We start from the raw sequence: 21,861 nt of genomic DNA, 5'->3' as shown, positions 1-21,861 counted from the left end.
GTAAATAAAGCAAAACAAACTACATTGAAAAATCCCAAGTAGTTTAAGGGAGATTGGTCTACTAATACCAGAATGCACATCTAACAAGTTAGAAGCATTTGAGATTAAAAATCCCTGACTCAAAATGGATGGGTGAACAGTTGGACCTAAGTGGATCCTGGTTAGTCCTCCTAGAAACTATCTTTTAACATTTTCAAGAAGAGGCTTTGTGGACTAAAATCCTAAGAACTAAACATACAGCCCCTAGAATTGCTGCTTCATATCACAAAACTGGCCTTAACAGATAATCTTTTCTCACTGGGATTTCCTATCAACACAAATAGACCCAGCTATCCCCACTGGATCAGCAGGAATGCCAGACTGATACAAACAGGAATCCATTCTGTCTTGCAACCTGAGAGCACTGATGTTGGCTCTTCCCCAATTACTATAAGAATGATTGTATTGCTTCTCCAAATGATGTGTCTGCTGAAGTTCCAGAAGTATTTGGACAACGCTCTGAGACATATGGCTTTATTTCTGAGTGATCCAGTGTGGAGCCAGGAGTTGGACTCGATGATCCCTGTGGGTCCCTTCCAACTCAGGATATTCTATGATTCTATGATTCTATGTCTGTTTTGTCAGAGAGAAGGAAAGTTTCACAATAACTCAAGATTCAATATTAGAACTATCTGTCACTTCTATTTAACTGAATATCCCTTAAAAAGGGACCCATATAGATGTTGATTAATTAGCTTAATGCTCTTATACTACCCAGTGTTTTGTTCTTAATCCTTCTTTTGTGCACTCTTTAATTACGCAGTTGCTATTTTAGAAAATTTATTTCTTTCCTTTAGTACACAGTTTCTTGTGTCTGTGCAAAATACTGTGGTTGAAGGACTGCTCTATAGAAATCCCTAATCACGTTTAACAGTTTAATGTTGCACAGTAACAAGGTTGTGTTAAAGCAATTGACCCTTTGGATCAGCTGATTCCATGAAAATTAGAACAGCACTTCTTCACTCCTCCCTCCCACACGTCTCACTGAAGTACAGCCACCTCAAATGCAGGCACCTATTCTGGATAGTTGGGACCCTTCTACAGTGAATAACAAGAAATAGGCACAATTTATCTTACAATAGTTATCTCAGGATAGGGTCGATTGCCCTCTGCGTTGCCTGCATCTCTCCACTGACTTTACAAAAAGCTTAAAAGAATTCGCTTAGAGAAGACATCTAACTTTTAGATGGATAATGTTAATCGAGATGAATCCTTGCTAGATGTCAGTATATGATTGCTGCAATGCTGGCTGTCATATCAGAAATGCCACCTCCATGTCCATTGTTATAGATGACTCTGACTGTAAAGCACAGATCAAAAGATACAGTAGATTGGGATGAGTTTCTTTTGTAATGCGGATTTGCCTGAAATATATTGTGATTGCTTTATCTATACAAGTAGTCTTAGAAATGCACTTGTGCATTGTTAACAGGAGCAGAATGTTCCTTAAAAATACATCTATTCAGTGTTCAGCATCTTCTTCACTCTGTTCCAGAACTTGGCATTTTTATTGTATTAATGTTTTAACCATGATATTTTAATGTTTTGTCCCGGATATTTCTTCTCATAAACAAACTACCAGCCAAATACTTCCTGGCTTATTGTACCAGTGTTTGACTATGTCTGGCTTTCAATCACAGCTTCACCATTTCTCTGAAACCACCCTTGGTCTTCTGGGTAGCATAAGCCCTGTGGCAGGCTAACCTATTCAGAGAAAAGGTCGACAAACTGTCGGAGCAACGCTCGAAGAAAGCAAAACCTGCCGCACAGCTGAGAGCTGTGAAGTTGCCAGGAGGCTGGGGAGTGGATGCGAAGAAACTCCCTGCCTTCCACACCGCGCTGTGCTTAGGTCTCTGGATTTTTAAACCTTCAGACTTCCAGGCACTCTCCTCACTTTAAATAGCAAATGGGAATCAATTTAACTGTCAGCTGGAGAAAGCATTCAATATGTGAGACAAATGGGGATCTGGATTAGGGCCTGGGGGTAGGAGGCAGTTGACTGAGACAACTTCAGAAGACAACTGCATAAATAATGCCAAGCTTTTTCCCTACCATATTTCTAGGCTTCCCAAAGAAGTTGTCAAGATGAGTTTGACAGTAATCACAAGGCTGGGCCTACACAGGTCTGCCAAGGAGTGAAAAACTGAGAGACGTAACACTTGAGAACACTGGAAGAGGACAACCCTGCCACATTTAAGTGGTCTAATAGGTCTGTCCCACAGCTGGCTCATGCCTAAGGAAAATCCTGCTCTGCAGTAATCTGGGCTCCATGTACCAGATTCTGATTGCTGTAAATCCCTCCAGCTTCAGCGAGACCTCCACAATAGCCGAGCCCCAGCAGTACAGCAGGAATACAGAAACTGTCAGAAGGCCCAATTTGATGGCCAGCACTTCATCCTCTGACACAACCTAGTTGTAAGTTATACAGGAATTTCATAGTGTTTAATAGTAATGTGCACAAGGTAAAAACTTTAAAGTCATTAACAGTATAATTTATTAGTTAAGTTGTGCCAATGCCTATCAATCAGACTTTAAGGTTGGTTCCAGAGAGGTTTTTGATCTTCCTCATATTGCTTTGCTTTTCTTCTTCCATGGCAGCAGTAGCAGGCGACAGTTACATTATATATCTACTCAATGCTCTGGTGAGAGACCATTATGTTCACAGATCATTACTGACATCCTGACATTTGTCATCTCCTTTCATAGCAGTTAAATCTTGCTTTATCTGTAAATGTCACCACGTCATTTATTCATGAAAAGGGGTCACATTCCCAAAATAGTACACTCAGCTTTTAAAAGCAAAGTTGGTTTTATTCACTGTGGTAATCCTTGGACAAACTTCACTGCTGCTAAGTACTTACTTTTTTTCCTGTGTAGTTGTTTACATCTCCACTTACAGATTTCAGGTTTACTTTTTTTGACAATAAAATCCTAACAGGAAGCAAAATGACCTAGATGAAAAAAAAAAAAAAAAAAAAAGTATTTATTCTTTCAGATTCCTATATTTAATCCACGTGGATTTATCAGCATGGAATGTACTCTTGCAAAGTATAATTTTAATTTGACATCATACTGGCTGAAAACCCACTGGTTGACTATTTTTACTAAGGCTTTGGTATGTAGTTCTCAGCTGGACTGTATTTCAACCTCACAGAAATGTAGTTTAAATAATCCTTGATAACAATACTTTTTCTTTCTCCTCTTCAAAGGTCTTAGAAGTTTAATTAATAAAAGTCTAGGCCCACCCTGTGAGATGTATGGATGTTATCATCTGAAAAGTAGGGAAAAGCAACAGAAGGTGAGGCAAGCAGGACGCAGGAAGGACTCTTACCATGTTCTTGGAAGAATTAGTCCTACATGCTGCTTTTGAATTTAGAAGGGAAGAGGCTCCTTCTTGCATAGTTTATGTACCAACATACATGCTGGTAGTGTATGCCTTCCTTTATCATATAAGCTTATATCTTGTTTCCCTTTTCCACTTGTTCAGACCCGAACATTTTAGGGGGTTGTTGAATCACTAAGGTTGGTAAAGACCTCCAAGATCACCTGGCCCAACCATCCCCCTACCACCAATATCACCCACTAAGCCATGTCCCTAAGCAAAAAAGTTGCTCAATCATATCTTAAGCTTGTTGTGTTTTCTTGATATTTGCAGATTTCCCTTTCAAGTTCTTGTTCACTTTTCCATTGAACCCATCTTAACAACCAGGCATGGAATCTGGAACTCCACCTTGTTCATTGTAGCAATAATATTATTTCTTAAAAAAAAAAAGGGGGAGGTGGGGTGGGAAGGGCTGTGGCCAGATTTTAAGGCCAGATTCTAAGGTAAGATAAATTATCTCAACAGTTAGGATCCAGATCCTTGGATCAGAGTAGCACAAAAGCATATATATGCATATATCTATATATCACAGAATCACAGAATTTTCTAGGTTGGAAGAGACCTCAAGGTCATTGAGTCCAACCTCTGACCTAACGCTAACAGTCCCCACTAAACCATTTCCCTAAGCTCTACATCTAAACGTCTTTTGAAGACTTCCAGGGATGGTGACTCCACCACTTCCCTGGGCAGCCTGTTCCAGTGCCTCACAACCCTTTCAGTGAAGAAGTTCTTCCTAACATCTAACCTAAAACTCCCCTGGCTCAACTTAAGCCCATTCCCCCTCGTCCTGTCACCAGGCACGTGGGAGAACAGGCCAACACCCACCTCGCTACAGCCTCCCTTGAGGTACCCATAGAGAGCGATAAGGTCGCCCCTGAGCCTCCTCTTCTCCAGGCTGAACAAGTCCAGCTCCCTCAGCCGCTCCTCGTAGGACTTGTTCTCCAGGCCCCTCACCAGCTTCGTCGCCCTTCTCTGCACCCGCTCAAGCACCTCGATGTCCTTCTTGTAGCGAGGGGCCCAAAACTGAACACAGTACTCGAGGTGCGGCCTCACCAGAGCTGAGTACAGGGAGATGATCACCTCCCTAGCCCTGCTGGTCACACTGTTCCTGATACAAGCCAGGATGCCGTTGGCCTTCTTGGCCACCTGAGCACACTGCTGGCTCATATTCAGCCGACTATCCACCATCACTCCCAGGTCCTTCTCTGCCTGGCAGCTCTCCAACCATTCCTCTCCCAGCCTGTAGCTCTGCTTGGGGTTATTGCGCCCCAGGTGCAGGACCCGGCACTTGGCCTTGTTGAACTTCATGCAGTTGACCTCAGCCCATCGGTGCAGCCTATCCAGATCCTCCTGCAGAGCTTTCCTACCCTCAAGCAGATCGACACACGCAACTAACTTGGTGTCATCTGCGAACTTACTGAGGGTGCACTCGATGCCCTCGTCCAGATCATCGATGAAGATATTAAAGAGGACCGGCCCCAGCACCGAGCCCTGGGGGACGCCACTAGTGACTGGCCTCCAACTGGACTTGACTCCATTCACCACGACTCTTTGGGCCCGGCTATCCAGCCAGCTTCTAACCCAACGAAGCGTGCACCAGTCCAAGCCAAGAGCAGCCAGTTTCTTGAGGAGAATGCTGTGGGAGACGGTGTCAAAAGCCTTGCTGAAGTCAAGGTAGACCACATCCACAGCCTTTCCCTCATCCACCCAGCGCGTCACTCTGTCATAGAAGGAGATCAGGTTCGTCAGGCATGACCTGCCTTTCATAAAGCCATGCTGACTGGGCCTGATCGCCTGCTTCCCCTTCAAGTGCTGCATGATGACTCTCAGGAGGATCTGCTCCATGAGCTTTCCTGGCACTGAGGTCAAACTGACAGGCCTGTAGTTTCCCGGGTCTGCCCTCCGGCCCTTCTTGTAGATGGGCGTCACGTTTGCTAGCCGCCAGTCGATTGGGACCTCCCCCGATAGCCAGGACTGCTGATAAATGATGGACAGTGGCTTGGCCAGCTCCTCTGCCAGTTCCCTCAGTACTCTTGGGTCGATCCCATCCGGCCCCATCGACTTGTGCACATCTAAGTGCCGTAGCAGGTCACCAACCAGTTCTTCATGGATAGTGAGGGCCACATCCTGCTCCCCATCCCCTTCCACCAGCTCAGGGTACTGGGTATCCAGAGAACAACCGGTATTGCCGCTAAAGACTGAGGCAAAGAAGGCATTGAGCACCTCCGCCTTTTCCTCATCTCTTGTAACTAAGTTTCCCCCAGCATCCAGTAAAGGATGGAGATTCTCCTTAGTCCTCCTTTTTGTGTTGATGTATTTATAGAAACGTTTTTTGTTATCTTTAACGGCAGTAGCCAGATTGAGCTCCAGATGAGCTTTGGCCTTCCTAATTTTGTCCCTGCACAGCCTCGCTACTTCTTTAAAGTCCTCCTTAGTGGCCTGCCCACTTTTCCAAAGCTTATAAACCCTCTTTTTCCTCCTAAGATCAAGCCACAATTCTCTGTTGAGCCAGGCCAGTCTTCTTCCCCGCCAGCTCGTCTTTGGGCACGTGGGGACAGACCGTTCCTGCGCCATTAAGACTTCCCTCTTGAAGAGCGCCCAGCCTTCCTGGACCCCTCTGCCCTTCAGAACCACCTCCCAAGGGACTCCACCAACTAGTGTCCTGAGCAGCTCAAAGTCAGCCCTCCGAAAGTCCAATACAGCGGTTTTACTGGTCCCCTTCCTGGCCTCGCCAAGAATTGTGAACTCCACCATTGCGTGGTCACTCTGCCCAAGACAGCTCCCGACGATCACGTCCTCCACCAGTCCTTCTCTGTTTGTGAAGAGAAGGTCTAGCGGGGCACCACCCCTGGTAGGTTCACTAACCAGCTGCGTCAGGAAGCTATCTTCCACGCTCTCCAGAAACCTCCTAGACTGCTTTCTCAGGGCTGTGTTGTGCTTCCAGGATATGTCAGGGAAGTTGAAGTCCCCCACGAGTACAAGAGCTGATGATTTTGCAACCTCTGTCAGCTGCCTGTAGAATTCCTCATCCATCTCCTCATCCTGGTTCGGCGGTCTATAGCAGACCCCGACCAGGACACTAGCCTTGTTGTCCCTGCCGATCCTAACCCAAAGGGACTCGACCTTGTCATTCCCAACCTCGAGTTCTACAACCTCGAAAGACTCTCTAATATAGAGAGCCACACCACCACCTCTTCTAAGCTGCCTGTCCCTTCTATAGAGCTTATAGCCATGCATTGCAGCACTCCAGTCATGAGACTGGTCCCACCACGTCTCCGTGATGGCAACCAAGTCGTAGCCTGCCTGCCGCACGATGGCTTCCAGCTCCTCCTGTTTGTTACCCATGCTGTGTGCATTGGTGTAGATGCACTTCAGCTGGGCCATTGCCTTATCCTCCGGCCTTGCCATTGTTCCCCCCTGCACAGCCCCAACAATCCTAGCCTCAGCCCCATCCCCCTTCCTACCTAGTTTAAAGCCCTCTCAATGAGCCCTGCCAGCTCCTGGCCCAGGATCCTTTTTCCCCTAAAAGATAGGGACCCGTCTGCGGCCATCAGGCCAGGTGCTGAGTAAAGTGCCCCATGATCAAAAAACCCAAGATTTCTGCGTTGGCACCAGTCCCGGAGCCACGTGTTTAACAGGTGGGCTTTCCGTGTCCTCTCTGAACCCCTCCCTGCCACCGTAGGGATGGACGAAAACACCACCTGCACTCCCGCTCCATCCACTAACTGACCCAGTCCCCTAAAGTCCCTTTTGATAGCCTTGAGGCTTCTCTCTTCGATGTTATCACTGCCCGCCTGGACTATCAAAAGGGGGTAATAGTCAGAGGGGCGTACCAGGTTAGGAAGCTTCCTGGCAACGTCCCTGACCCTGGCCCCAGGGAGGCAGCAGACTTCCCTACGGGTAGGGTCAGGCCGACAAATAGGGCCCTCTGTTCCCCTAAGAATCGAGTCTCCAACAACAATAACCCTCCTGTCTTTCTTGGTGGAGGCAGTCCTGAGGCGCGGAGTTGACCTCCTCGCCCCAGGCATCCTCCTGGGAACATTTGCTACCTCTTCCTCACACACCGGCCTCTCAATCTCTAGGGCCTCAAACCTGTTGCGTAAGGGCACCTGGGAAGGTGGGGCCGGAAGGGGAGGGCATCGCCTGCGATGTCGAGCAGGGACCTGTTTCCATTCCTCCTCAGCTCCCAGATCCCCTCCCTCTGCCTGATGGGGACAGGGCAGGGGGTCCGCCCCCATTTGAGGAGTCTCACCTCGGCACCTCCCCTTGAGGCCCTGCAGGGAGTTACTCCAGAAGTCTATCTCCCGCTCACACTCCCTGATTTCCCTCAACCTCTCCACCTCCTCCTTGAGCTCCGCCACCATGCGGACCAGGTCATCCACCTGCTCGCACCTCACGCACGCAGTTTCTCTGCCTCCCGCCGATGGCAGCAACAGGCTCAGACACTCCTTGCATCCGGTGACCTGAACTGCTGCATTTTTTAACGGGTAGTCGGTCTGCGTGTGTACCGACTTTCTGGAGAGCGCGCCGTGCCTGGTGGCGACCATTATCACCTAGTTACGGCTGTTGTTAAGTAGGTGTTGTTTGTGTGTAGGGGGAGCGCTCTGCCCTTCCTGCGCGCCCTGCCTGCGCGAACTGCCCCGCAAACTGCCGCGCCACTCCCTTCTGACGCGCCACGCCCTGTTTGCCCGCCCTGGTCACCGCGCTCCTGGTCGCTCGCGCTCCCTAGGGGCAGCTTTTGAACGGCTGGGGAGGGGGCGCTGCTGGCTCCGCCTTCGCCTCGTCAGCCTCCCTCACGAGGGCTGCCGGGTCCTGGCGGCTCCCTCAAGTAGGCTCGATGCCGGAAAAAATTAGCCCTGCCTGGCCCGATCCCCCGCTCCGCTGCAGAACGCGTCTGCCCCGGAGCCGATCGCCTCGGCAAATGGCCAAATATATAGATAGATAGATGCATATACACCTAGATGAAAAAAAAAAAAAAAAAAAAAAGTGTTTATTCTTTCAGATTCCTATATTTAATCCACGTGGATTTATCAGCTCTTATATATGAGTATTTATATATGCATATATATATAGCTTATCTAGTGATCTGCCATCTTGAGCTTTTCTACACTGATAACAAAGTAGCAGTTCACTTCTCTACAGTAATTTCCAAATCATTTTACAAGCTGTATGAAGTATATACAGCAATTACTTTTCACACCACTCACAGCAGCTGCTTTATGAGCTCAGCAATGCTACACAATAGCTGAAGGTAGAAAACAATAAAAACTGAGGCCTGAGTTTACCAGGGGTCTAAAAGGGCTGCAGCTTCTCCATTAATGTTGCCCCCTGAAGCATATAATCAACAGCTGGATCCATTTCTGAAACTGTCACTTCTCTTTGAAAACAAAGAGAATAATTTAAGTAAACTGAATGGTATCATAGAATTGCAGAATCATTCAGGTTGGGAGGGACCTCTGGAGGTTATCCTGTCCAACTGGCCACTGAAGGATGAGCCACAGTAGAGCAGGTGCCAGGTCTTTGCCCAGCTGAGTTTTGAGTGTCTATAGAGAGCACCAACAATCTCTGTTCCAGTTTTTTAGGGCTGCTGTAGTCAGGAAATTATTCCCAGTATCTAAACTGGAAGTCCAGTGCTCCAGCTTTTGATTTTTGCTTATCATATTACCAGGCATCCCAGAGGATACCCCAGAGTCTTTTCTGGGACCTGAGCAGGCCCGTCTCCCTCAGCCTCTCTTTACTCTTCAGCCTACCTTGTGCTCCAGCTTCCTGACCAACTTGGTGTCCTCTGCTGGAGTTTGTCAATGTCTTTCTTGTACTGGGGCAATCTAAAATGCAGGTGTGGATGCAGTCAGGATTGCAGTCTTACATGTGACAAATGATTCTCTCAGGGGGAGAATCATTTCTCTCAACCCTTGCCTGCACTGCTGAGGTGTAAGCCTGGTCCTCCAGGTGTTACTGGTGAAACTCCTGTGCATTTCCTCCAAGTGCTTCGTGTTGCCATAGTTTCTGCTTCAAGTTTTCAGTGTCTCTTTTTCTGCCAATTTTCCTGCCACTTTTTTTCCCCAGCATGTCTTTACAACTTCCAGTTATGTGATTTTTGAGACCAGCTGGAACATAAATGCTCAGAGCTGAAGAATAAATAAAATGGTTGCTTTCAAAAAGTTAGCAGACTAAATTCTATTCTCTGCCAGCTATCTGTTGAAGTCAGGGTCATTACATCTACTTAAACCAGCTGAGAATTTCATCAAGTATTTGACCACAGCTTCAGATCACACCAGGTGAGAGACCAGTGTTCCTGTGGAAATCTGTAGTATTCCAATTATGCTGAGTCTTAAATTTAGACACACACTTACTTTTTAACAGTATTGAGCAAATTGCATTTTCCAAAAAAAAAAAAAAAAAAAATAACCTCTCTTCCCTACTGAAGCCTGGCTCCTGACATTTGTCTCTAGAGTACTTTTTGCCAAGGAACCAACAAAGGAGGTCACATAATAAACCCTTTTTAATAAATTTAATAAAAAAGGGTTTATTTGTATAAATAAATTTGTAACTATTATATTTGAAAAACATCACTATCGATATATGGAAAAAAAAAAGTGTTACCGTATATTTTTATAGGATTTATGAAGAATAAAATATGTCTATAAAACTTTCTGAAAATAACCTTGCTGGATGTTCTAAGGAACCCCTATTTAATGCTGGGGTAGGCTTCAGGGGAAACCTCTTCCTTTTAGCATCTCCACTGAGAATATTCTGCATGAAAAGAGATTTAATCTCAAGAAGCACGTACAATTTTTTCCTCTTGAGATTAAGGGTAACATGTTATTTTAAGATTTCACCACAATAAGGCAGAGTAAGTAGTGATAATCAAAAGGAGAGGAATTAGAGCTCTGAAAGTTTATTTTGCTGTTGGTGTACTTCGTCATGAGAAAAACATAATGGATGTAATTCTGCTTTCATGCAAGCCACTGGGAGTTTTGTCACAGGCTTGAGCGATGTCAGGAACTGACACCATTTCTCAGACTGACAGTAGATTTTTTACATACCATGTAATATTCTTGGTGTGAACTAAAAGATCCCACAATTAGCTTAGTTTTAGTTTGCAGGAAGCCATATTTTTTCCTCTCTTTTGCAGTCTTCTGCTGGATCTTTGTAGCTTTCTTAAATATACTGCAAAGTCACTATGTGCAGGAAATATTTTTGTTTGAAGTATATTACTAATATCTCTTTATGTGTGTACGTGTGTGCAAATATGCATACACTCACATACACAGAATCTTTTATCAAACATTAAAATGATATTGTGGATATTAAAAGAATTCTGTTTTCTCTACTCACCATGAAGCCTATTTTCTCCTGATAACTACAGCAAACTCTATTGACCTCTGGAGACTTGCACTTATATTGCATATTGCCTGTTAAAACGATTGGAAAAACATCTCCCCACTTAAGCGGACGCTGCACTGGTTCATCTGAGATTTTGTTCCTGAATCCTTAAAATGAATTTTGAGATCAAATGCTGACAAGCCAAGTAATATATTTCTTACAGCCAGATTAAACTAGTAAAAATGACCCCCCCCCTTCCTCTACACAGTGCCTTTTTAAAAAAAAAAAAAAAAAAAAGCTTTTATTTTCTCTCAGCACCTTTAATCTCTATTACTTTCAGAAATATCCTTCTTTATGTACTCATGCAAATCAAAATCATTGGCTTCAAACCTTCATCTGCTTTCCCAGTGTTATGCCTAGCTTATAGAGTGTTTGTATTACTAGTTTCATCTACCCCACTGATCAATTGTTTGACCAAGCACCTCTCCAGCTTACGGTCTGAAAATGTTTGTTTAAATCAAATGCTGACCAGTGACAGGGCTGCTTGTTGAACGGTAGTGCCTATCATGTACGAAAATTGAATCACAATAAGGGATGCTGAAGCAGGGATAATCCACTTTTCTACTGGCATTTGGCTTACAGCTATGCCTCATATTTCATGCAAAAGCATGGCTCACAATGAAACTGAGAGAGTGGTAAGTGACAAATGGTGGAAAGACTACCTTCTGAATTCAAGAATTGGTAGATTTTTATTTCTTTTTATATGGCCTGGTTCACAAAGACGCTTGTACATGCTGCTGGCATTGTGGACCATGATTGCACACTGGAATAGTCAAGGAGACAGTGTAGAAAATTAGGGGAATATGTCACAACACATAACAAATGATCGGTGGTCTCCTGCTGCATTGCAGGCATTCAATAGTGGGTCTACATGGTGAGGATCAGCACGGTTATAGCTTAAAGTGAGGTGTCTGTATGTGGGTAAGAATGTCCTGGGATCATCTGAAACATCCAGATGTCTCTGTAGACACCACAGAGCAGTTAGCCCCCCCAGATGTGGCTCACACCTGGGAGAGTTATCAAGCACTGGAATGCCAGAGCCAACCCCCTGGCTCTGCCAACAAGGAAGATACCTCAGGTCTGCCACTTGGCATCTCTGTGAGACTTGTATGCAGAACCTGAGCACATTCCTGAGCACAGGCCTGTAACTCTTCCTCTGCCTTCTCAGTCAAGAAAGGATTTGGCCTTCAATTGCAAGGGCTAAGGAAACTGGGTTATCCCCAACCTTTGGGAGAGCAAGCAGATAGTTCCAATGTTCCAAGAATATCTGGGTATCTGGCAAGGAGTCTGCCTCTATGATCTAGTCATGTGCATGAAGCCAAAAGGGTAGAAGCCAAGACATACTTACAAATCAGCAGGAGGAAAATCTTATGATGTCTTCTCCTTAGACTATCCAGTTGTCTGTCATCGTGAAAATTTAATGGATTCACTGTAGTCTTACTGTCACGTCCTTAAATCACTGCAAAACAGTTTTAGTAGGACTCAATAAAATCAGATATCACTTAACAAACAAGGCTCTAAAGAGGCCATAGCTGCATGAATGGCTATTTTCTGTATCACTCAGGAGACCGATTTCCCAAGCAGCAAGCAGAGTACATATGTGATCCTGCTGTGCACTCCCAGTGGTAGAGCTTTGGTTCTGTACGGCAGGGTTTCCCCCAGTTTGTAGCAACTGGGACAAATTAGATGACAAGTAGCCTTGGAGAGGCTTTCCTGAATTATTCTACAGAATTTACACTTATATTTTGTTCAAGTGACACACTTGTTTTGTAAGTGTTTTGCTGATTCACTAACTGTACCATAGACGGGAATCATTTTGGTCCACTATTGCTGCCAGTGGAAGGCACAGAAATAGTTCTATTGGTCTATAAAAGACATGAATTTCTGAAATGCTTCAGAAACAGCCCAGTTTTCCCCAGAAGAAATGTGTTCCAGGCATATCCCACCACTGAGAGAAACTCAATTTCCTTTTTCCCTCTATACAGAATATACAGTAGCATCAAAGGGACCCATTCCAGCTCAAAGAGGAAAAATTATATGTGTATGTATATTAGAGAACTATACGGATAAAAGCCAGACTTTATACAAATGTAACACCTGTGGCTCACTCTCCCAGCTGAAGAGAGTGTGCATATGCTGAGGACTTTTGACCAGACACATACAGAGATAAAAGCATGAAGAGCGAGCCTGTATGGTATTGTATTAGAAGTTTTCTGTCTTAGTGCAATATGTTCAAGTAAAGAGAAGGCATTCCAAAATATATTTTATCTATTAAATAGACTTATGTAGGTAGGCTCCCATGGGTAAGTTTTATTCCACCTTCTGAGATGTGCTATGGTCTTTATGCTAAATTTTGAATAGAAGGAATCTGATGTGGTATAAAAGATTTGAATAGTCCTAAGAATAGCAGAAGGGTGATGGGAGCAGCCATAAAGGTGACAAAAGGATTACTGGGTAATTTGCTTCACCACGCCTTTTACAAGAATATTTCTTAAACAATCCCCGTATACTCCTACTACCCCATGAAAAGGTGGCTGTCATTTTCCACAGTGCTTTACAAATGTGGCAGAATAAAAAAAGAACAGATATGCAATTATAATGTACTGTATTTCAAGATGCTTTAACACAGGTAAATGCATGCCATAACTTACTGAATCCTAAATAAATCCCTTTTCTGATCCTCTGAGGATTACTGAAAATCCAAATAAACCATCTGGCTATTACACATTCATTTGCCTAGCAAGTATTTTGGATGCCCTCCCATTAATATGTCATTTGAAAGAATATTTAGTTCAGTGGGAGATGAAGCGTCACCACACAGGTCATGCCTAAATCAACAGAACAGCTTGTCTCTCTCATAGCCAATCTACATATAATTGATTTTCAGCATCCACATTCAGTGAAGAAAACTGTTTCTTTGAGAGATTTGAGTGCCACATTTCACAGCTCCCTACACACAGCTTTGGGTATCGTCCCTCTTCCGCTGCTAAAGCATCAGTGAAAAATTTTATACTACAGCATTTCCAGATGATGTTCTTCTACTTACTGCAGCTGGGCAAAAAGTCATAAAACAAAGTTAGGAAAGTGATAACTGAATTTATTAAAACCTGCTTTCAGGCTCTTCTTTTACATTGACTGTCACCCACACAGCATGATGTTCAGTGTTAGTGAAAGGTGTTAAGCAGACTCAGTTTACTCTTCTTCCTCTGCACTTTCTTGGTTCTGGGAACAAAGAAATTACCACATAAGTTGAACATATGAACAGACTTTTAACATTATCACCAGTCTGATGTAATTTCCATAATAGCAAATTGCCATATGATACCAGCCTAGGCCACAGCACTAGAGCTGAATTCCACAACATCAGTGTGTAATTTGGATTCCAGTCTGGTTATAAATCTTAGCACGTAGCTACTTCATTGCTAACAAGGAGTCACACCACCTTGGTACAAACACCCACAAAACTGTGAAGTATCTGAAACAGACTGGGTAGAAACTTGTGGGTTTTTTTTTGGATTTTTGAAGCTCTCCCACAGATAACGATGCAGATACATGTGCAGATCCTTGGAAACCGCCCTTTTGTGAAATTGTCCTTCTGAGAGAGGAAGGTTGCATAGCTGTGATACTGCACCATGCTTGGGGAGAAGGGGCTCCTGCTTAATGTGGATTAGGGAGGCATCACTAGAGCGCTTTTTCTTTGCCATTTTGCTAAACCCACACTTGAATCTAATCCAACTGCTAATGATGGCAATGGAAATCCTTCCTGTTTTTTTCAGCAACAACGGGACTATGTGACAAGTACTTTTCTTCCAAAGACCAAATGTTCTTGAAGAGCTTTGTAGTTGTTAATTTATATTCTTATTATATTCACTTTGGCATAGGAACTGCATGGTTGAGTCTGGGGGGTAACACAGGAGGGAGGCACAAATGTCAGAATTCTTGAGCCATAGGAGATGAAAATGACAGAAATGTAATCTTAGCTACAAATTAGCAAGCCAGAAAGAAACTAAAAATGTTCATTTGTTCATATCCTGTTATCCAACATTTCAATGAAGCAGTGACAGTCAGTACAGATTATTTTTTTTAATTCTTGGGAGATAATTATTATTTTACCTGAAGAATCCATGAGTCATCTGAAAGGAGCATTGGCAGAAGGAAGCAAGCTTTATGCTGTAAAATGCATTGCTACCAATGAATATATAATTTGTGCTTCAAGCCCACAGATAGTAAAAATACAAGTAAAACTCCAGGAAGAAGAGAAAAAAAAAAAAAAAAAAAAAAAAAAAAACAACAAAAAGCCTGCTATGAAATGTAAGATGGTTCTTCTTTTGAGTACCATTAATGGACTATCAAATTGAATGATGAAATTTATTTCACAGTTTAATATTCATTTTTCTTCCCTTCTTTTCTTCTTTATTCTTCTAGACACATTCATCATTTGCCAGGTCCTGCACTTGGGGCACAACAACCCCATGCAATGCTACGGGCTGAGGGAAGAGTAGCTGGAAAGCTGCCCGGTGGAAAGGGCCCTGGGGTTGTTGGTCAATAGCCGGCTGAATATGAGCCAGCAGTGTGCTCAGGTGGCCAAGAAGGCCAAGGGCAACCTGTCCTGCATCAGAAATAGCATGGCCAACAGGTCCAGGGAGGTGATCATCCCCCTGTACTCTGCTCTGGTGAGGCTGCACCTCGAGTGCTGTGTTCAGTTTTGGGCCCCTCACTACAAGGACATCGAGGTGGTGGAGTGTGTCCAAAGAAGGTCAATGAAGCTGGTGAAGGGTCAGAAAACAAGACGCATGAGCAGTGGCTGAGGTAATAAGGGTTGTTTAGTCTGGAGAAAAGAAGGCTGATGGGAGACCTCATTGCTTGGGCCAGCTAGCTGGAAGGAGGTTGCAGCAAGGAGGGTGTTGGTCTCTTTTCTCAGGTAATAGGACAAGTGATAGGACATGAGGAAACAGCCTCAAGTTGTGCAAGGAGAGGTTTAGATTGGACATTAAGAATAATTTATTCACAGAAAGGGTGGTCAAGCTTTGGAATGGGCTGCCCAGGGAGGTGATAAAGTCCCTGTCCCTGGAGGTGTTTAAGAGATGTGTGGATGTGATACTAAGGGAGATGGTTTGGTGATGGGACTTGGTAGATCAGGTTGATGGTTGGACTTGATGATCTTAAAGGTCTTTTCAAACTTAGAGGATTCTACGGTTTTATGATCTTGACATTTTCTGGTAAAATGTATTTAAGAATTTGGTAGATCCTGGCTTTGCGGCCATTCTCACATAAAATGATTTCCAGATGCAGGAGAACATGTTTAATGGATTTTTCCATGGGACATTAAAGAGGGCTGACTCACACCACACGAGACGTACATCAGTACATTGCAACATTTGGATTAGCACATCCAGATCTGAATCCTGCATTATGTATCCTGGACAGGTGATGAGCATTTGCAAAATATGTGGGTTTTCCAGCCTGCTCAGTTCCCTAATACAATATCTGAAGTCATTACAGTATTTATGTATATGTTAAATAAAAGCAAAATACTGATTACAGTAAGACTCTGTAACTAAAACAAAACCAGCACTGAAAATGATAGGTTATAAAAATCATAAAATTGTGTTAAAATAATTTAAATTTAAATTGCATTATATTTCTACGTTGCCCTCTCTGTCTGTCTTTCCCTGTCTCCATCCCACCCTCCTAAACATGTATAACAAGTCTAGTTCTTTAGTTTTACATTTATGTTTCTCAAAACCTTGACATTATATTTCCCCTCTCCTTTTTTTTTTTTTCCTTGAGAAAATAAACATCACCGGACTCAATGATATTGGCACCTTAATATTAAAATAATTCAATATATTTCATAATACACAGTAAAGAAAGCCCAAGAGATGGCAACTTTACAGAGAAGGAACTTAACAAACAGACAATTTCCTTCTATCTTTTCAAGATACTCATGCATTTTTCTCTTCCTTATTCTAGCTCCTTTTACCCTGCTCAGAAGTCTCTCTAAGCTCCTGGTTGACCCTACTATGTCAAGAGTACACACTGTACTGCACACTTTGTTGTTTCTTTCTCTTCCTTGCATCAAGGAAAGAGTTGTTCTTCTTTGATCCTTCTGTTAGCTGCATGACTTCTAGTTCCATCTGTACTGTCTGCTGTTTATAAAATAATGTGTTGTGTTTTTTTTTCCTAGTTCCTGACAAATAACCTTATTTTGATATTTCGTTCTTTATGCTGAATGCCCATATGCCATATATCTTTCATAACCAGGGGATGGTTGGTTGTTTAGGTTGCAATTGAACGCCTAGCTTGAGACCAAAGGGTGAAATCTTATGTTGTTGAGGGCAATTTATCTGCATGAGTCCCATTACTGTGAATGGAAGGTAGGAGGCTAAATCCCAATACAGTTCAGAAGAAGTATATAGCTGACTCTCCATTCTTCAAAAATAATACACTGGATGGATTATTAATTGCATAGTCCAATTTACTGTGACTGAAAGACAGACCTGTTTAATTTGGAGGTTCCCATATGTGGGTTTAAAATTAAAATGGCAGTTTGCTGAAGATTATACAAAAGTTCAACAATACATCAAAAATAAATATTCCTTGATAGTTTTATTGTTCATTTATACTTAGAAGTAAGAACTTAAGTATTTGTACTGTTTGGATTGTTTGTCTGAATAGTGACAAATTCTTCATGCTATGGTAGAAACTGGCACACCAAAGAATATCAAGGACAAAATATCCAAGAACTTTTTTGTTGATTTACAGTGACCAACAAGGCAAGCTTCAAAGAATGAAAAAATTAACCTTGTATTTCTAAGGTGATTGCTTTTTATAGTCACTAATTATTGACTTGTCTATTTGCCATTTATGCATTGCCCTACCATAATGCTTACCTTTACTTGTATCTGTTTATTTTATCAACTCAGTTTTTCAGTAAATTACATTCAGTTTTTCTCCTCTATTTTGTATTCCAAGAGTCACATCCCTATGCCAGATCATTAAGCTGTATGATCCATTCTTAATCCAACTGCTTCATGGAGACACAGTACCAGCAAGAGTGCTGTCACATCCAGAGGATGCAACAGGTTGAAAAACTGACCTTTCAGTCACACCATGCAGCACAATGAGGCCCAAAACACTTAAATTGGGAGGGAGAAGCTACAGAGAAGAGCAGAATCAATAAGTAATTCATGAGGATCCGTATAAAACAGGAGTCTGTTCTACTAAGCAAGTGGCAAGTTTTCAAGAGCCATGACTAGCTACAGAGTATATTTCTGTGTATGCAAATACTTCATAATTACATCCTATTAAATAATGATAACGAATATGCTACATGATCTCTGCTTTTGGCTGAACCAAATAGCTTTTCCTGTTCTTGTGCAGCATATGGTTTCTGATGATTGGACTATCACCTGAACTCTTCATAACATATTTTCTGTTTTAATTTTTTGTGATGCTAAGCAAAACCACTGAGTTACTCATCACAAGTGATGACCGACACTCCATCTGCAATGCAAATGTATGGGGATACCTATGAAAAAAGAGCTTTTCACAGTTTCATGAGCAAGCTAAGAAGCGACTGAACAACTGGAGACATACAATAACAGAAGGCATAGGCAGCAGCCAGGACAGCATCTCCAGGCACTCCATATGTGGACTCTCTGTTGCCTACAGCAAATAAACTTCTGAAGCCAGCAGTGGTAGGAAAGCTGACAGAACGAATTAAAAAGTGGCAGCGGGGAGCCAAATACTGCTGTAACACAGGTACCAGGGAACTCCCCGAACTCTGGGTAGGACAGGCAGTAAGAGGGTTGCCAGTGGCAGAGAAAAGCAGTAGAGGACAGGGATGCACACACAAAAGCTACTTTCAATGTCAAACAAGGCAGGAGTAGAGGACAGCTGTAATTACTACAACTGCCATTTCCAGGAAGCCACAAAGGAACAGTGTCCTTTGAGGTATGATGGAAATATGAATTCCTGCATGGAAGTAGATCTGGAACAGAGATTTGCCATGAATGTATGAGGCTGACTTACAGCAAACACTCAGGAGTTGTCAAAGAACTGCCAGAAAACACGTGAAAGGTGAAATCCCCAAAGAGTGAATGACAAATGGAAATGAGGTTCCAACCGGACAAAATGCAAATGTGTTAAATTTGCCCAAAGATTCCTGAAACTCAAGTTAGGTGACATTGCTCATTTTCCATTCAGGAAATACAAATGTTCTGAGCATGCTCCAGTCTTGTACAAATATTAAAAACTGATAAAAGAGGTGCTAATGCGTGACAGTCATGAATCATTATCAAAAATTCCAGCAATGCAGAAGCAGCAAAATGCCTTGTTGTGCACCAGAAATGGCTTCCTGCGTGTAGTTTTCCTATACGTCACTCTTAACACCATTGTCTATTTTCTCATGTTTTATTATTTACCCTGTGAAGTGCAAATTTCTTCTTCTGTTCTGAAAGTCTTGTCACACGTATACAGACAGTGTAAGATAAAGTGATAGCTTTCTACACAGTTCTATTATAAGAACTTGAACATCAGCCCAAATTACCTGTCATCAGCTGTTCAAGTCTTCTTTCCATTACTGACAAAACAAATGAACAGCTGCTTGCTCCACAAACCTGTGTACTGAAAAAAGAGGCACACTAATAAAAATGGCTGTAAACAGCAAGCAAAAAATATATATAAAAGTTCTAGGCATAATACCAAGTGGGTTAAGGCCGCCTGCATTTCTAGCTAGACAAACAGCAGAGAGGCTCCTATGTGATGCTGTGTTATAAAATGGTCGCACTTACAAAAGCACTTCAGCAGCAGCTGCTGTATAAAGATGTAAAGAAAAAACTTCAGTTTTTGTGGATATAAGCCTGTGGGTTTTTTTTGTTGTTGTTGTTTGTTTGTTTTGTTTTGTTTTGTTTGTTTTTGTTTTTCTAAGTAGTGGAAAAAAGATAAAACTACACAAGTATCATGAAAATCACATAATCATTATATACTAGGTCATGAGTTTCTATTTATTTAGGTTCATTTATACGTTCTTCAAAGTTCATTAAGTTTTGAAAAAAATATCATTGTATAGTTTTATTTCTTTTCTGTGTGCAATGTCAAGAAGTAAATGGCAAATGTGCTTTTCTAGCCAAGGAAATTTGTTGGTTAAAAAACTTAATATGCCCTTTCTCTCCTTCCCTTTCTAGTTTACTGTTTCCAAATCTATTTTGCAAAAGAAAAAGAGGGAAGAGAGAAAAATTAAGAGGAAGTGTGGAAGTGTCAGGCAAATTATATATATATATTGCATATATATATATATATATACAATTTTTATATATATATAATATTATATTATATATATATATAATATATATATATTTCCAAAAGTCAAACAAACCAAATTCGAAATAAAGCATAATAGAACTTTTTGATCCAAAATCAAATTAAAATGATTTTAACCAAATGCATGTCAGTGGGAGAGGAAATTCTACATAATTATTCCTCTGTTTCCCTCTTTATCATCTTCCCCATTTTTCAACTTCCTTTTTTGCCTTAGTTAATAATTTCTCCCAAGCCTCTTTGGAACTTGCAGGAACACTGATAAATGTACAGTGCTTCTTTTCTGCTTTAGAAAAGATTTTGAAATTCATAGTTTTTACAGCCAGAATGAATAATTCTAAGTATTCAGGCTGTTGCTTGGTGCTTCCCAAGCCACAGAATCTCACTGGGAATTTAACCAAGCTCATCTCTTCACTTTACGTGGTAGTGTATCATCTAGATACGCACTTATGAAAAGACTCTACGAGAAGACTCTTATGAGAAGACTCTATATCCTGAGATAAGCTTTTACAGTCACCAGCTGTAACAGTCATACAGCTACCTCCATTGTAAATAAAGTACACTTTAATTTCTGCACTGATATTATGCTAGTTTAAGCTTTCAGCTGTTGGATGTTGTCTTTTTTCTTTTTTTTTTTTTTTTTTTTTGGTAGGTTAAAGAGCCTCCAACTATCAAATACTTTTTTTTTTTCTTTTTTCTTTTTTTTTTTTCCCCCCAGTTGTAATGACAGGTTACAACCTCTTAACCTTTCTGGACATACAAATTGATCGTGCTTCTTTAGTTCCACACTAGAAAGCACCTTTTCCAAACCTTGAAATGCTTCTATAGATCTTTTCCAAACTCTTTTCAAATTGTCAATACTCTTTTTGTACAGCATTGGGTTGCTTTCATCAAATTTCAGTTTCACTAAGTTTCCCCACAGTTGATGAAGGGAAATTCAGCACCTTATGGCGATGTTTCACCTCACCCTAAGACAGGCATTTCAGCTAAGTCAGATGAAGTACATTGGAAGGTGCCTATTTTCTCTGATGACTAAAAAGAATGAAGTTCTAACACAGGCATCTTAATTTTTGGTTATCTTTAGTGAGACACATGAATCCCACTCAGTGTGGGCATCAGGGGACAATCTGGCTGTCTAAACATAGATGTTCTGTGTGATTTGAGACACTTTGGGTATCCCACCTGGCTGCTCCGGACAGGCACCAAGCGACCATGGATGCTGTGTCACATCTGCCAGCCACACACGCTGTCAGTGAAACTGTAAAATGTCTAGATATGTTCCATCAGGACAATCAGTCTATGAAATTATTTTGTGATCTCACCAAGACACAGGATCATTTGGGAAAAACACACACACAGACACACACACACAAAACAACTTACTTTCCATAATGTCACATTGACTGGCATCGATTATATTTAAAATCTTAGTGCAATTTGTCTAAGATTTTTTTTCTACGTAATGCTCCACGGACAAGTAATGTTCTTGACTGAGAATTATCTGTAAATTCAAAAATATTTGGTGTTGCTGTTTAGCACTCTTCCTCAGAAGTGAGAGAAAATAAAATATTTAATTCTTCTTTTAGAAAACAGACATATTATTTAATCCTGCATTTTTTTCTACCAGGGTGCACAATTTTACTATCCATATTTTTATAATACTCTAAGCATTTTACTCCTGCTTAAAGAATTTTTTGTTATCTTTCCCCTATTAAGCATAGATTTTCAACTGA

The 21,861-nt window shown here is 42.0% G+C and overlaps 1 protein-coding gene across 4 annotated transcripts in view; it reads right to left on the bottom strand.

Moving 5' to 3' along the window:
* Nucleotides 1-21,861, bottom strand: part of TDRD15 (tudor domain containing 15) — a 210,791-nt gene that overhangs the window by 79,928 nt on the left and 109,002 nt on the right. For 3 of the 4 annotated variants that reach the window (XR_014317266.1, XR_014317267.1, XR_014317270.1), the window contains 2 exons: nt 12,156-12,266; nt 2,901-2,990 (listed from right to left, as the gene is read on the bottom strand). The gene's annotated coding sequence lies outside the window, so the exon portion shown is untranslated. Of the gene's footprint in view, nt 1-2,900; nt 2,991-12,155; nt 12,267-19,358; nt 19,434-21,861 lie in introns of those variants that run through there. The other variant, XR_014317271.1, reaches the window with a different exon arrangement.

The sequence above is a fragment of the Aythya marila genome, assembly GCF_965140915.1.
Source record: "Aythya marila genome assembly, chromosome: 3".
In the NCBI taxonomy this organism is placed as follows: Eukaryota; Metazoa; Chordata; class Aves; order Anseriformes; family Anatidae; genus Aythya; species Aythya marila.
This window is presented reverse-complemented; position numbering and strand designations above follow the sequence as displayed.